Source organism: Colias croceus, chromosome 14 (assembly GCF_905220415.1).
Source record: "Colias croceus chromosome 14, ilColCroc2.1".
NCBI lineage: Eukaryota > Metazoa > Arthropoda > Insecta > Lepidoptera > Pieridae > Colias > Colias croceus.
The window spans coordinates 5,024,074-5,039,364 of record NC_059550.1 but is presented as its reverse complement, the minus strand read 5'-3'; the positions used below and the strand labels follow the sequence as shown (position 1 = coordinate 5,039,364).

General features: G+C 32.3%; 1 protein-coding gene across 1 annotated transcript in view; it reads right to left on the bottom strand.

The window, feature by feature from the left end:
- LOC123697400 (semaphorin-2A) overlaps window positions 1–7,926 on the bottom strand; it is a 108,808-nt gene extending 100,882 nt beyond the window's left edge. Inside the window, exon 1 of the mRNA XM_045643898.1 lies at window positions 7,717–7,926. The gene's annotated coding sequence lies outside the window, so the exon portion shown is untranslated. The remainder of the gene's footprint in view (window positions 1–7,716) is intronic.
- Between the last annotated feature and the right edge of the window lie 7,365 nt (window positions 7,927–15,291).

Here is a 15,291-nt window from a genome sequence, read left to right as displayed (position 1 = left end):
GATATACTACTAATTATAGATACATATATATTATATTATGTTCTTCTTTAAATTGTAATTGTGTTTTTATTACAATTAATAATATTAAAAGTTTATTATAAAGTAATAGTTTTAGTTATTTAATTAAGAGGATATAATTATAAACCTCTAGTGTATTTTTTTTCGATACATAATATCAGAATTTGATTATTGTTATAGTGAATAACTATTTATTATTCGTTTTGAAGTAGAGTCGAAGTTTATCAGAATTTTCGGTTTAAAACCTTAATTATCCTTTTTCATTGACGCTCCCATGTTCCACTATATTATACTATCTAATGATGTTTAAAAGAGTATTATAATATTATCTATACATATAATAAATCTGTAGAAGGGTCAGTTCTGTACATTGAAAATATTGAAAAAATAAATAGCAGGGGGTGTTACTGGATCGATACCAAACCCAAATATGTGATGAAAAAAATTTTTGTCTGTCTGTCTGTCTGTCTGTCTGTCTGTCTGTCTGTCTGTATGTGAAGGCATCACGTGAAAACTAACGGTTCGATTTCGATGAAACTTGGTATAATTATACCTTATTATCCTGGGCGTAAAATAGGATACTTTTTATCCTGGAAAAATACGTAGAAAAAAATTAATCTTAACTTTTCAGTTTTATAGACGTTGTTCTGTAGAACCGCGAACACACGTTGCGTATTATTATAGGCCTAGCCGTATTTGGGTCCAATAGATATTTATAAGATGTTTAATTGTCAGAGTTACTCAAAATGGAGAAATAAACCATCCACGCGAAGACCGACATCCGCGCGGACGGAGTCGCGGGCGGAAGCTAGTAATAAATAAAAATTATGTTATTATAAAATATATACAGGTATTATTATAAGAAAAATTTTGCGTGTAAAGCACTATTCAAAGCTATGTTTTCCGGTTAGGCCTAAATGAAATAAGCTTGATGTAAAATGTTGCGTCTGACAAAAAAATTCATCACTATTTTTAACATAACATGTCCTGATTTGATGATAGTGAACAGACATTCAATAACAGAAATTTATATGTATCTGTGAAAATAAATGACAAACATATCAATTTTCAAGATAACATTTAACAATTGTCTATAAAAAGAAAAACAATAAAATTTACGAACGAAATGAAATAACAACTTTATTCATTTAAAAGTAGATAAAAGAGTTATGTTTAAATGTGCACAAAGCTTAACCACTAAATCCAATAATATCGATATCAAAACAATATAAACGTAAACTGCTTGATTTATTGCAAGTGATTTATAGTTAGAGCACACGCGACACGAACGCAAATAAGCAATACAAACCAATAAATGAAATAATGGGATAAAAAACACAATATACGCCCATTGTGAAATAAAACGCCGGTTGATTCTACTGTAAAGTATGGGGATGTTTAATGGATTCAAAGACTGTTATGGAGATTGATAATGTAGTACACCTAGCGTAATGGAAACCACATGTCATTGTACATTTGGCTTTAATTGCATCATCACACATAACTTTTTGCGATTTAATCTGACTCTTTTTTTCCGCCATTATTATATTTTTTGCTATGTTACAAACGTTTAGCGCATTAAACATTAATAATAATTTCCGGTACAGCATTTTTCCTTATTGTAATAAAAGTAAATATTTCGAAATGTATAAATATCGCAAATCGCAATTGGCTATTTACCCCGATAATCTTCCACATTTTCCAATTCATTACATTGTCGTCACATATCAGTAATTCATCATACCCAAAGAGATTATAATCATGGGTATCGTGGAATAAATAAATGTCTTCTGCTAAATTTAACCCGAATCTTCGGTCCTTCGTCATGTGTAATGTGTATCTCTCCTTGAATGCGGTCAGGGTTCCCGTGAAAGAGTATTGAGATGAATTAAATAGATAAGTTTCAAAAAAGGGATATTGAAAGGGTGTTATCACGGACTCGATTACGATGCGTAATAAATTACGCGAGGAATATATTTGGAAATTACATAGAGAGCGTTCTTGCAAAGTCAGTTTACTAGTTTGATGATTTTAATAATAAAGTTAACGTATATTTACTTAAGTCCAGCTAATTGGTTCACAATAATTGAAAAAATTTATATGAATCGAATTTTATATGAACTCATAGTATACTTTCAATACTCAAAGAGTCTATTACCAATAATGACATACAATTCGAGAGAAAAGTACAAAGTTACAAAATGTTTCCTCGTGAGAGGTTAATAGTTTTTATTCATCATGATTAATGGCTTCTGAACTCGTGATCTTTGTGGATGGTAGCTGCATCGTTAGGAGTAAATATTTTTAAATCTCCCGTTCAAATAAACATTTTGGGGTGGCTTAAAATTTTCTATTTTGTTTGTATCCTCTGGGATCAACGTGACGTACGTCTTTATCCAGGGAAATAAAAAATGATGTGCTATTGATTACTTTACTTCTGCTGTATTTTATAATTATTGATTTAAAGGTGTTCGAGTAAATTCAATGTGTTTAAAATAGTCCATTAAATTTAAATTATCACAACTATGACGAAATACTTTTTTATAGTTTTAAAATAAGAGATAATGTTATCTACTGTTCTTTCTTGGTTGAAATTAGATCGTGGTTTCTAAAAATATTTCACTTTTATTTTTTAAACATCAAGATTATGATGAACGATTTAAATCCCTGTTAATTTTTCAATGCTAAGAAATGATTCGGTCGAATGAAAAATATGAGTCAAAAACGTCGCTCGCACATCCTGTCCGGTGATTCTCAGTATTGAAACCGGTTCCATAATGATGTCTTCATTACTGATTCCCAACAGACCACTTCATATTATACTCGTACACCGAACGATTTTTTGCTTCACTAATTTTATATTTCATTTTTCTTCGTTCAAGACGGCCTACATTGCCTCTATAGTCAAAAAGACATTTAGCCCGAGATCTGTAAGAGATTTCATCCGAGAATATTAGCTAATTCAGTGTAATATCTAATATTAAAAGTGAATATTTTCTAAGAGAATATCTAATTACATCGCCTCGAGATTCAGCTCAAACCACCCAACGACCGGAGCGTTAATAAAATAAAAAGTTTTACGATTATTCAAAATAATTTCTTGGAAGAAATCTTAAGCATTTCGTGGGCATTACTTTATACGAGTTCATTAAGCGGATTTTAATCTCCTTTCATATCTGTCAATCTCATTTTGTTCTATAATTACACCGTTACTGCTGCCCATTGCACGACATCCTCCTCATTATGGGCGAAGAATGTTAAGAAATTTCATCCGACAACCCATTGAGGCAGCCCTTCCAATTGTGCGAAGGTGTTCCAATTGAATGGTAGGTGGAATAGGGGTACGAATATAATGAAATTTCGCGTCGATAAAGACCACTGAGCCTGTAACACAATACTCGATGTTTCCTTCCCGGCACGTATCAATGTCACGCCATTAAACCGAATAAAAATATCAGCCGACACATCTTAGCTTAGTAAATTATACTTGCCTTCGTTTTAATTAACACTCTGAAAGGATACCAAACGATTTCATGTTTTATTTCTTTCGTTAGAAATATAGAGCGATACGGTACGGAATAAAACATTTCTAGAGAGGAGTGATTTTGTTTACCTCGAAGATACTATTTTATTGGCTATCTTATTTCTGTGCACTTTTATGATTCTGTAAATAGCGAAATCCAGACAAGTTAATTGCGCGGGCAGAAGATACTGTACGGTCCGGATATACGTTTTGAATTATTAATACAATGCTGTGGAGCGAATCGTAAGCTCCTTAGTAAGAAACTGAATAAATATTGTACTGATAGTATTCGGGCCCAAACAGAATAACAGCGTGTTATACGAGTGTAGCCGGTTCGCAAATAGTTTTATAATGATGGGATACGCCTGAAACAATATTAACGGCGGGATTTTGAGATAACGCTCAATCCAACGCTGTTTAAATATGATAAATGATACCAATTTATTATTGATTTTAATGAATGACTACGTAAAATCACGTCTGGTTTGATGTGATTTTCAATAGATAATACTAAGCGAATAGCGTTCTTTTTTAATATATTTAATGTACTCATAAATTAGTTTATGTTATTATATTTATTACGGTTTATTAAATACAATTTATAATATCTTACTCGAATATAATGTAATACACAATATATTTTAAATGAAGCGTGTAATAAAGATTGCAAAATATTTATTTCTTCGTTTCAATAAGGCATAAAGGGATGGATTCTTGGAAGGCATTTTCATAAAAATTCTCGGGTGTAAAGCCATTGAAATAGTTTCTACTTTTAGAAATCGAACGAATTATTATTTTTATTTTTAATCATGTTATATACTTTGATATACGCAAGTAAGTTTCTAGTAACTGAATATTATAAACAGTAAGTAATTGAAGACACTATAAATTAAATAGGCACGGCTGTGTTAATGTAATCGCGTAAGCATAATGTTAGCAGAGATTGCGTTAAGGGCTAAGATATGGTAAGTTATTAATACTGTTCGGTTACATAAACCTCAAAGTCTAATTAGTTTCTGAAGCACAAAATCAATTAAATGCTACAAACGGAGCTATTGGATCCACAACCGCAACCCCAAGAAATGCTTGCAAATTCAAAGGAACAACAGATATTATAATGTATAAATAATTAAATTCTTCGGTTGTTATTATTATTGGTAGCTTATGTTGGGGACAACTAATTGTTGTATAATGGAGTATGCACAAAGGTTTAGTTCGTATGTAAGTAGTTTGGGATAATGGTGATAAATTGGAAAGCAATAGACATTAGAAACATATCAACCATCTTATACTAAGTTATCCCTTCAAAACATAACTAGATGTAGATTTAGTAGACTTTTCTCAAGTTTTAGTTTATAATGTTGTTGTTTTTAGTAAAAACTAATATAATTACTCAGAATTTTAACTTGAAATATAATTTATATTGTAATAAATTATTTTGTATTTTTAAATTATGAAGCAGTTAAAAGTTTTTACTAGTTTCAAGGGCTAGGAATTTTATAATCTTCATGGATTATGTTCTCCTTGTTTTGCGGATAACGAGCTTTCGTAGCGTGCTATTTTAATATTTTTATTATAATTTTATACGGGATACAAAGGTATGCATAGGTAAAGTTAAATATTAATAAAATACTAGCTTTCCACCCGCGGCATCGCCCGCGCAGTCAAAGAAAAACCCGCATAGTTCCCGTTCCCATGGGATTTCCGGGATAAAACCTATCCTATGTCCTTTCTCGGGTATCAAAATATCTCTATAACAAATTTCATGCAAATTGGTTTAGTAGTTAAGGCGTGATTGAGTAACAGACAGACAGACAGAGTTACTTTCGCATTTATAATATTAGTATGGATGAGATGCATGGATGCTTTTTGCTAGTCTGATTTATTATCAGTTCGCATCAAAAGAAAAGGAGCAAAGATGTTTTCTTTCTGCAAACAAAAACACCTATCCCATAACCTCCCTCAGACCAGCGTTAAATAACGAGAACCGAAATCTTGTACAGAAACATTATCAATAAATGCTCGTCCCGCGTTAGTTGGGGCCCATACATTCAACCCACGTACTGAATGTACGTAACTGTCTGCCTTCGTATTATTGATACAAATAGAGATATCAATTGTTTCGGACGTAGGTATAACAATATCACAAATTCTTTGGGATTAGGGGCGCTACTTACTAAGGGAACATACCTACGGTTATCAGCAGTTATTATTGTGTAAGTTTTGCTGATCTCTCTGTGCTGTGTTCGTCTTTTGTTTTACGACGATGCGGTATTTACTGGATTAGTTGGTAATGTTAGGAAGTTTTGGTTTTGCATTGTTAACAATATTTGGTGCGTATACATACTCGGCTATGTATTTAGAGGAAACGTATTTTAATAGTAATATTTAAATAGTTTACATATTTCATAAAGAAGATAGAGAGGAAATAAATAATGGGATTGTAATGTACCTACATGAAATTATGTATGGTAAGTTATCTATGTCTTCAAGTGCTTTTAATTATTACGCTTAATTAATTTTTAGTTTATATGTGAAAAATAAAATTCCTTGTATAATTGGCATGTACAGTGTACACATTAATATTACGAGAAATATAAACTAAAATGTAAATTGACTAGGTGTATACGCTTATATTTTCTGTTATTTAGACAAATATTGGTTCGAATATGTTAATTAAAATGTATAAATTTTATGATTGGCAATTTTCATTAAGTAAAATTACCTTTGTAAAATGTATTCAATATGATGAAAATTGTCTGATGATTTTAGCTAGTTGGAGAATTTAGTTTTTTATATGAATAACATTGTTTTTTTTTATTCAATCGATAGTTTCCAGAAACATTTTTCATGTTTACACATTTCTATGTTGCTTTCCTAGTATCATTTCGTTTAAATATATAATTGTATTGTTTAAATTCAAGTGCTGCATTTGTTTTTATTTTCTGATTTTAATGTACAAATAACTGATGATTGGAGAATGGTTATTTACAATACACTGCAAAAAATAATTATTCAGCAAGCATCACAAATATATGTGATTTACATAATGTACTTAAATAAAAAAAATAATACAATATTTTGTACTGAAATCTCCGTTCTAATACCTAAATATGAACTTATATATTGAAGCATTTGTTTTTTTTTTAATTTCTGCTTTGAATATGTCCTTAACATTGATTGGAACGTGGTTATTTACAATGAAAATTCAGTCTTACATAATTATGTAAATACATATATTAATTAATAATACCTAATATAATGAAAAAAATATGCCATTCACAATAATTTGTGGTGGGTTCTACGAGTAACTAGGTATATAGAATTTATTTTTAAACTGGTATTATTTAATAAAAAAAGAAAAATACCTAAATGGTTAATGTTATGAGTATTTGTAAACTCTACATTGACTCTACGTGCGTAGTTCATTCATATTGAAAAGTAGGTACAAAAAAAAATAACAGTATTTCTGGTCAGTAATTCAGATTTTTGCATATAACAATTAAACGTCCTGCAGACAATAGCCGGCCTATGTTGTATTCTCTAGATATTGAACAATGATACTCACTGAATGGAGAGATAGTATTATTATTGCAACTGTCTTGGTTTATTTTAGCAGGTAGATTTCTGGCGGCAGATGATTTGTGAAAGGGTCTTTAGTATTGCTTTATGCTTAGTATTCTGTCTATTTTGGGAAGGTTGTTCAACTCAGCTGAGCATTTAGGTTAGTTATGTGTAAAAATAAATGTCTTAATAAGCAGTAATAGGCTTATATATAATCAATTTCCTTATTGTAGAGCTACTTTTCGTTTCGTTCAAATTGTAAGTTTGGTCGCTTTAATCTACTTTAAACTACTTAAGTACACAATAACCATATTTTATTCGTTCATAAAACAAAACATTAAAGTCATGTTATTTCAATTTTCTTAGATATTCGTTTGTAATATATAAAAATTTTAAAACGTTTTATCAAGTTTTAAGTTCTTCTAGCAAAGCTGTACACTAGACAGATTTAAACAAATGAATATTGGAGCTTTAGTTGCTTCCATAACAATAGCAAAACCAAACATTTATTTCAAGTAAACACAAATAATGCTCATTTTAACTAGGCATGTGAAATATGTCGGAGTTTTGGTTGGTAACATTCTGTACACGGGTATGGTATAACGACCAACCTCAGTCCGTTGAACCAAACACGTTGCAGTTTCACAAAAAATAAACACACACTGTTTCAAATAAATCGTCACTTTATAGCAATAACATTTAAATATAATCACAAGTTAAGTTTAAATAAACTTTCATTCAACAATTACAAATGAAGGAATTTTAAAAATCGTAGTAGCGAAGAAAGTTGCATGAATACAGCACGCACATCCGTCCCGCGGGCCGGCCGGCGCAGAACTAACCCGCTGCTTTCATACCATACAAAACTTTTAAGTCATGGAGACGGCAAAGCTATGTCGCGCCTCTACAATTCACGCACACATGTACACCCGACACCCTATGCACAAACACGAAGGCGAGCTTCCAAGTTCACTAAATAAACGAACACAAACACAGGCGCGTACGAACAGCGTCTACCCCCTGTCCGTGAGACGTCGGAGCGAGAAGGCAATATCAACAATCCATTACGGCGTTCGAGCGTAAGAGGGACTTCACTACCAAACAGATGTATATCATTTCACGCAGGTAAGTATTGAAAACGTTGGTGTGCATGAGTAGGATAGCGCACAAATTTAGCTAAGCGAAGCCGGTTGTGCGGGAATGGGACAGGAACTGTTCAAGTCACCCGTTGTACATTCCTTCCTGATACCGGCGCGACGTCGTACCTTTCGATCGTTCAAGTGGCAGATGAAGCTTTTAGGGCTGTCACCTTTCCTCTATGTTAATTAACTCACTCTGTCACCTGTCACGAGTGAGTATTGATCTGACATAATTAAGAAAATTATAATTGTTATGGAGAGCCGCCTGTTTAATGAGATAATTCCAATGCACATTGAAAGCTCCTGCTATAAATCACTTGTTTTTTTTAATCGACATAAGTTGAAATATAAATAATTTTATAAAAAGTGGAAAACTTTTTTACTTTATGTGGTCATACATTATTTTTCACACTACGGAATTAGTTATATTTTAATAAAATACATGTGAGTATATAAAAACTAATTATAATTATTTATATTCGGATTAATTCCTTACTCACACTAATTAGGTGGTTGTAAAATTTTAAAACATTGTATACTTACATATTTTTTTTTCATTCTTCTCAAATGGCTAATAATATAACTTTTTTTTAATGATGAGGCAGCCCTATGTCAACATGTCACAAAGTAGCAGGTAGTAGTGGTGCAAGATCTACATAACGTCAAACGAGCTGCAAATTTTTGGAAGCGGTTTTTACGATCCTTAGTGGATTTTTTGTCCCATACTTCAAACACTATGAAGTTGTCTGCATCTTTGTACCGGTAAGATGCCAATTAACCATTTTTATACAAACTTTTACTAATTCCATATGTATGATTAAAAGATACTTATTTTCCCAAACGAGCTACCCGTATTACTGACGCGATAAATCCAAACATCGAACAACCCAAAAAGGTTGTCTTGAAAATAATACCTCGCAGCATGGTTCTTTTGTGGAACCTGATTTTTAAAAAACCTTTGTATCAAGCGTTAAGCGAAACACTTCTGCGAAATCGGACCCCGCAGCCGTCGCGAGGGCGGGCTGACATTAACGCATCGGGACACCCTATCAAAATATACAATTTGTTTCCACGTACCAAACTCACGAATTAGTATTATGTTTACACCTCTGTCCTGTACCTTTTTCGTCTCATACGAGAAGTGACAGCCAAAGGTTTAATAATAGAAGGATTCCGAATAGCGTCCGTTATCAAGTTTCTCTCCTTATCGGAGCTGACGTTAAAATACGCAAAAAAACATACGTTAAATATGACGTGCTTTTGACAGCCTGACACGGGTAAAGTGTTCGTTCACTTCATTAATTTTTCCGTTCTCATAGCTCGAGCAAACCTGATTTTTAATATGCAAGTTTAATAATATGTACATTAAATGTCAAACGGCTAACATAAATTAGAAAGTAATAATGTTATGTACGTTGTACAATGTACACAAATTTTATAATAAGTAGAGAAAAATATAAAAAAAATATAGCTCTATGTTTATAAAAAACAAATATTCATTTAAGTAAATGCTGCTTAAAATCTTAAATTGTTTGACAATGCGTCGGGCGCATGAAAATGGAGTGAAAAGCCTTGTGGCGTAAGCGTTAAATAATGACGACGTATTGTGGTTCTGAGAATCACGTAAGTTGCTATTATATTTCTTAGGTCTTGACAATGGTGTTCAGTGATATAATAACCAGCTGCGGACGCTTTAAAGCCCTGCAATATAATGTAGTGTGGGGCTACCTGTCTGAAATCGGCTTGAGTTTTTGTTCAACCTTTAAGTCCTGTGCTAAATATTTTTCTACGTGTTTACTTTAGTCTAGCAAGAGAAATAAGAGCTTTTATAATTATTGAACGCAACGATAAGATTTCATTTCTTGAAAGCAAAAAAAAATATTTCATTTTGTGTTTTAAGCCTTTTTTGCCATGACTTTATATTGAATATTAAAAATATTTTTTTGGTCAATCAAATACATAATTTCAAACTTGAATTTTGGTTTGTATTTTTTATTGTTAGGATATAATTGCGTGTGCTTCAAATGTTATCTATTTATAAACAAATGATAAATAAGCTCTACCTCTACCGGGGCCGTTTGTCACATTCAATATTATAGTTGTCCTATAAAACGTCCATGAATTTAAAGTGCGAGAATATCGTACAAAATATAGAGCTCGAACGGTAGAGATAGTGCTATCGCATTATTCACGTATTTCTATGAATTTTTATGCGCAAACCACGAGCAATCGTCCGCCGAGTCCCGTAGTCAAAGTGCCGTGAATTGTGCCACGAATGGTCAAATAATGGAAGCAATAACAAAAGCGAGCTAACCATTGATTTTGATTTCACTACCTAAAAAGATGAGTGCCTTTGTATTGTATCCGCAAGTCTGGTTCGTGAATGACACGGAATACACGTCCAGTCGCGAAGCCAGAGTTATTGCGTTGACAGGTGAATACTAAAAGTCTATTGTATTGTTTGTGTTGCTTTTCAATCGATAGTTTTGTACGCGACATTTAAGTTTTTATTGCTGTACCATATTTCAAGCCTACGAAAGTTATTGCTATATTTTATCATAACTATTTCATAACACACATTTTGAAAGAGAAGATATTTGTTATAAAATGTGTGTCATGTTATCGAATTGTGTTATCAATTCGAATGTTTGGGTTGCTTCGATTGGGCCTATTTTGTTCGTATTTCATACTTAATAAATGTCCGCCCGTAGTGAAGCCGCTCCGTGACGCTAACTCGACGGCAGGCTGACGGCGCATGGAGCTAAAAATGATCGAGTCACTCCTCTTACTAGACGGTACGACTTGCCCGATAATTGTGATAGCCCTTTTTGTAAATATAAAGTGGTCCATTCTAAGTTTATGTTGCCTATAATAGTCCATTTATATTGAAATTAAATTTAGGTACATACTTTAATTTTCTATCTATTAGATGTATTTGATTAATAACGAATATTAATACGGATTCAATGCTCTATTTTATTATTTATTCAATCTACATTTTACAAAACAGGCTCTACAAAGAACCGATTTTTTGCAAGATTACAGCCGTCCGTATTCCATACATTTATAAGCCTATTTTATTGCACTACAAATCCAACGGTACCTGCGACACAGGTTTTCAAATAAATCTTAAAAATCTATCGGTCGTATGGGCACATGTAATCAATCAGGCGTCAGTGTTATTGTTGTGATTTGTTGAGGCTCGAGCCCTCGCGGCCCTCCAACGACCATTAGTTTGATTAGCTCGTCCGGCCCACGCACGCTGATTGTGCGAACCGGCTTTGATTGATTCCTCAAATGGCATCGATTCTGTGCTCACTTTATTCCCATTGAAACATTGTTGCCAGTATTTCGAAAAAATGCCGTTACGAGCGTAGTTGTGATGGCAATTTGGTTGGGATATCTGAGCGCATGATGTGGTAGTAAGGATGATTAAGAGCTATTACGTGCTACGGTTGGGAGTGAGAATTGTTTTATGATGCATTGGGATTCTGGTCTATAAGAATTTATTATGTTTATATGCACATTCCCATACAAAACATTTAATAAATACTGGATATAGATGAATTAACGTTTGAAATACAACTGTTTTTAGAATAAATATACTGTTATTGTGTAAAACATTTCCGAAGATGTTATGCAAATATTTGGTCTGACAAGGTGTATGTTTTCCATGTAATATTGCTAGGAAATGTAAACGAGGGAGGACTGACAAAACTTGAGGAATAAAGAAAAGGTCGAAAGATCTGATGTCCGAGACACCGACCGCTTCAATGACGATGTCATGTATAGTGTATACCTTAAAGGGGAAATTCTTTTATAATGTTTTTCTTGAAAGTGCATGCTGTAAAACGGCATGCATTTATAAAGGGTAAGAAGGAAGTAATAAAATAAATGCTTATCAGACTTTTTATAATTACTTTAGTAGTTTTTTTTCGGCTACAATAAAACACACACATACAATAAAATCACTGTGAACAATACAATTTGCATATTGTCCTTACGTGTTAGCACTATTCATTCACCAAACATTACATTCGTAATTCCAAACACCGTAGACGCGAACAAAAAGAATTCATTTCACATTTATCGCAAGTTGAAATTGCCAAGTTTAATTTTGGAAGCACAACTTTCAGAATTAGTTTTCGTTCAATCCTGAGGACGTGATCTGATTGAATAATTGCAGTTTTTCCTTTCTCGCAGGTCACGAGATGCGTATCGCTTCGATTGAGAGAGTTCTGTTAAATCGAACTGGAGCTACAACTCACGAAATGGACCATCAAACTGCAAGAAAAAGGACAAAACAAAATGTATAAAGGAAATTGCTTCCACAAATCCACTCGTATCTTGGACAATAAACGTGGAACGGTTCGGCTGCCCTAATAGCAATGAAATCACGAAACCAAAACTGCCCGATGTCAGATTTCTGTCGTGCTCCTACGGGCGATATTTCTTATCTATTTTTAAAATTACTACTAATGCTCCCTAAACTATCTTATCTTTTTTTGCTTTTTTCAAATAGTCGTCCACTACTTTTAAGTTGAATATACCTGGATTATTTTTATACTACAACTTATTTAACTAAAACAAGAAAAAAAGTAATATTATCAATTCTAAATTTACGAAATGAATACTTTTACTCTAGCAAATTACGTTTGTAAATGGATTTCTAAAACGACTTCAGCTTTCGTTAAGAATATATTTTTCAAGCTGTTAAAACAATATTCATTAAATAAAGTCGTATAAAAGTTTTCGTATTCGGTCGGTTATGGGCCCAAAGAAAATGCTGGATTTTTCCATTTAGAGTGCACCCTTTAAACAAACCCTCTTTGTGGTCAGGGGCGAGCTTTTATCTCATTTAATTGAGATTAAAATGAATGTTACGATACAGCTTATGACGCTTCATATCTCTAATACAATGGAATTTTAGTTTAATTTTATAGAACATAGGGATTTTTACACATAAGTTATACACATATATATCTATAGATATTAATCATAATTATTAAGGAATTTGCATCTGATTGCTTAAAATTGTTATTTACTTTGCATCCAAAAATAATGAAAATGAATATAAAGACGCAGGTTGTTTTAATTAAAAATACCCATTTATACAAAAACTTAATAGCCCGAGTACACGCAACGTTTCACTATAAAGAAAATTTACACTTTAAAATTTTGCTTTCTAAGCGTCTATTTTTTACACCAAAGAGAATTATACACATAATTATATTGTAGAAAATTGCCTGTCAGACGCACTAAAGCCTGGTCAAAGGATAGAGGAATGTTTGTGAAAAACATAAACGTATTTTCACGTGCTCAGCTAAAAATAGTTAATAGCCTCGAAGATGTTTTGCTAGTGGAGTATGTTTGTTAGTTAGTACTAATCAATTTTCGATACATTATTTTTTTAAATAGGTAGTTCTTAAATGTATTTTAGTCAGACATTAAATTTCAAATAAGTAAATAAAAAAATAACTTGTTTAACCATTTTCATTTTACATTTCATCTGATTTAAACAATCATTACATTTGATTCCTCAAATTGAACATGTTGTACATACCAATTTAGTGTATTAACAAACTTCTCAACTCACTTGCCAGTAATCAGTACTTCAAAGTTGACGTAAAATGTAATTACAAGTCAAATAAGGGCCATGTATTCTAAATCGATTATTATATTCCTTTCAATTCAAAGTAGTTCCATAAAGGATCGTTACAGTTCAGAAATTGTTACCAAAGAGTTAGGAACCGTCTGTACAAGTTTATGATTATTCTTGGAAGTGCGATAGAGTTCTAACTTCTACGCGAGGCTTAATACGTTATAGGCTCTGTGCTCAATTCGAGCATGAGAGATATAAGTATTACTTTAGATATGTCTTACTTTGGTTAAAGTAACTGGGCAATTTATGGTTGCCATATCGTCAGGGACTTTAAATGATTTATATATTCCTGAAGTATTCAAAAGTGAATGTGTTAAAGGCAATTATATTTCACTAGCAAGAAGCTGTCGAGAAACAGACAATCATAAATTGGGAAAACGTCTCGTTATGTGTCAAGTAAAGGGAATCAAAGGATTTATACTTTCATTCTCCTGTCGAATTTAATGTTAATCACCAATTTAATATACACATTAACACCTCGGGTTTTAAGAGAGTCACACACTTAATATTTTTTCTTCGTTAGTCAGATCAGATTATTCATTACCTTAATCTTGGATTGTCTTTTCCTCAATCCAATGAGAATGAAAGTGTTATCCACTTATTGCGGGTGTGAGTAGGTCTTTATAAGATGACTCAATATTAATTTGATAGTGGGGTATCTCATTCAGATGCTATACTTTATAATGATACGAAATGCCATGATGTTATAGTTTATGTTAAGTGACGTATTTAGGTACTTTATAGGTACGTAATAATGTAACACCATAATAAGAATTGTATAAAGACGTCATGAGTAAAGATAAAACATTTTGCGACTGAATGTTTCAAATATAAAAGTTGATATCAAGTGTCTTAAACTTGACTTTCAAAAATTGACGCTTAAAATTCTTCAAGCAAAAAGCTGCTAGCGGTTTTGTTGGATGAGCCAAGTGTCAAAGTTAAATTGAATATTGGAGTGAAATGATCTCGAAGTTGTCTCCTCCTTGAGTAGTTAATCCAATCCTACAATCGACTTAGAGTTGAATGTCATAGAACAATGTATAGCGTTGCTTATTCATTGTTAACGATGTATGCGTAACTGTATATCTTAGCTGTTTAGAATGAATTTAAAATTAATCATTTTTAAAGTAAAGAGGATTTCGTAATCCATAAGATACTCAGTGTGTCAGTTATCACATTAAATAGAGGTAGAAAAGTCTTAACCCTCAACACTTAAGTTAATAAAAAAAAAATTATAGGTATTTGTATGGTTCATGTGAAAATTGTGTTTCAGATTGTGGAATAGTTATTTATTGGAAGCTTTGTATAGAAGAGAGGAGAGAAGTTAAGAGCTCAAACTCCTGGGAAAATTATTTTATGAATACAATGCCTCTACTTCTTTTGGT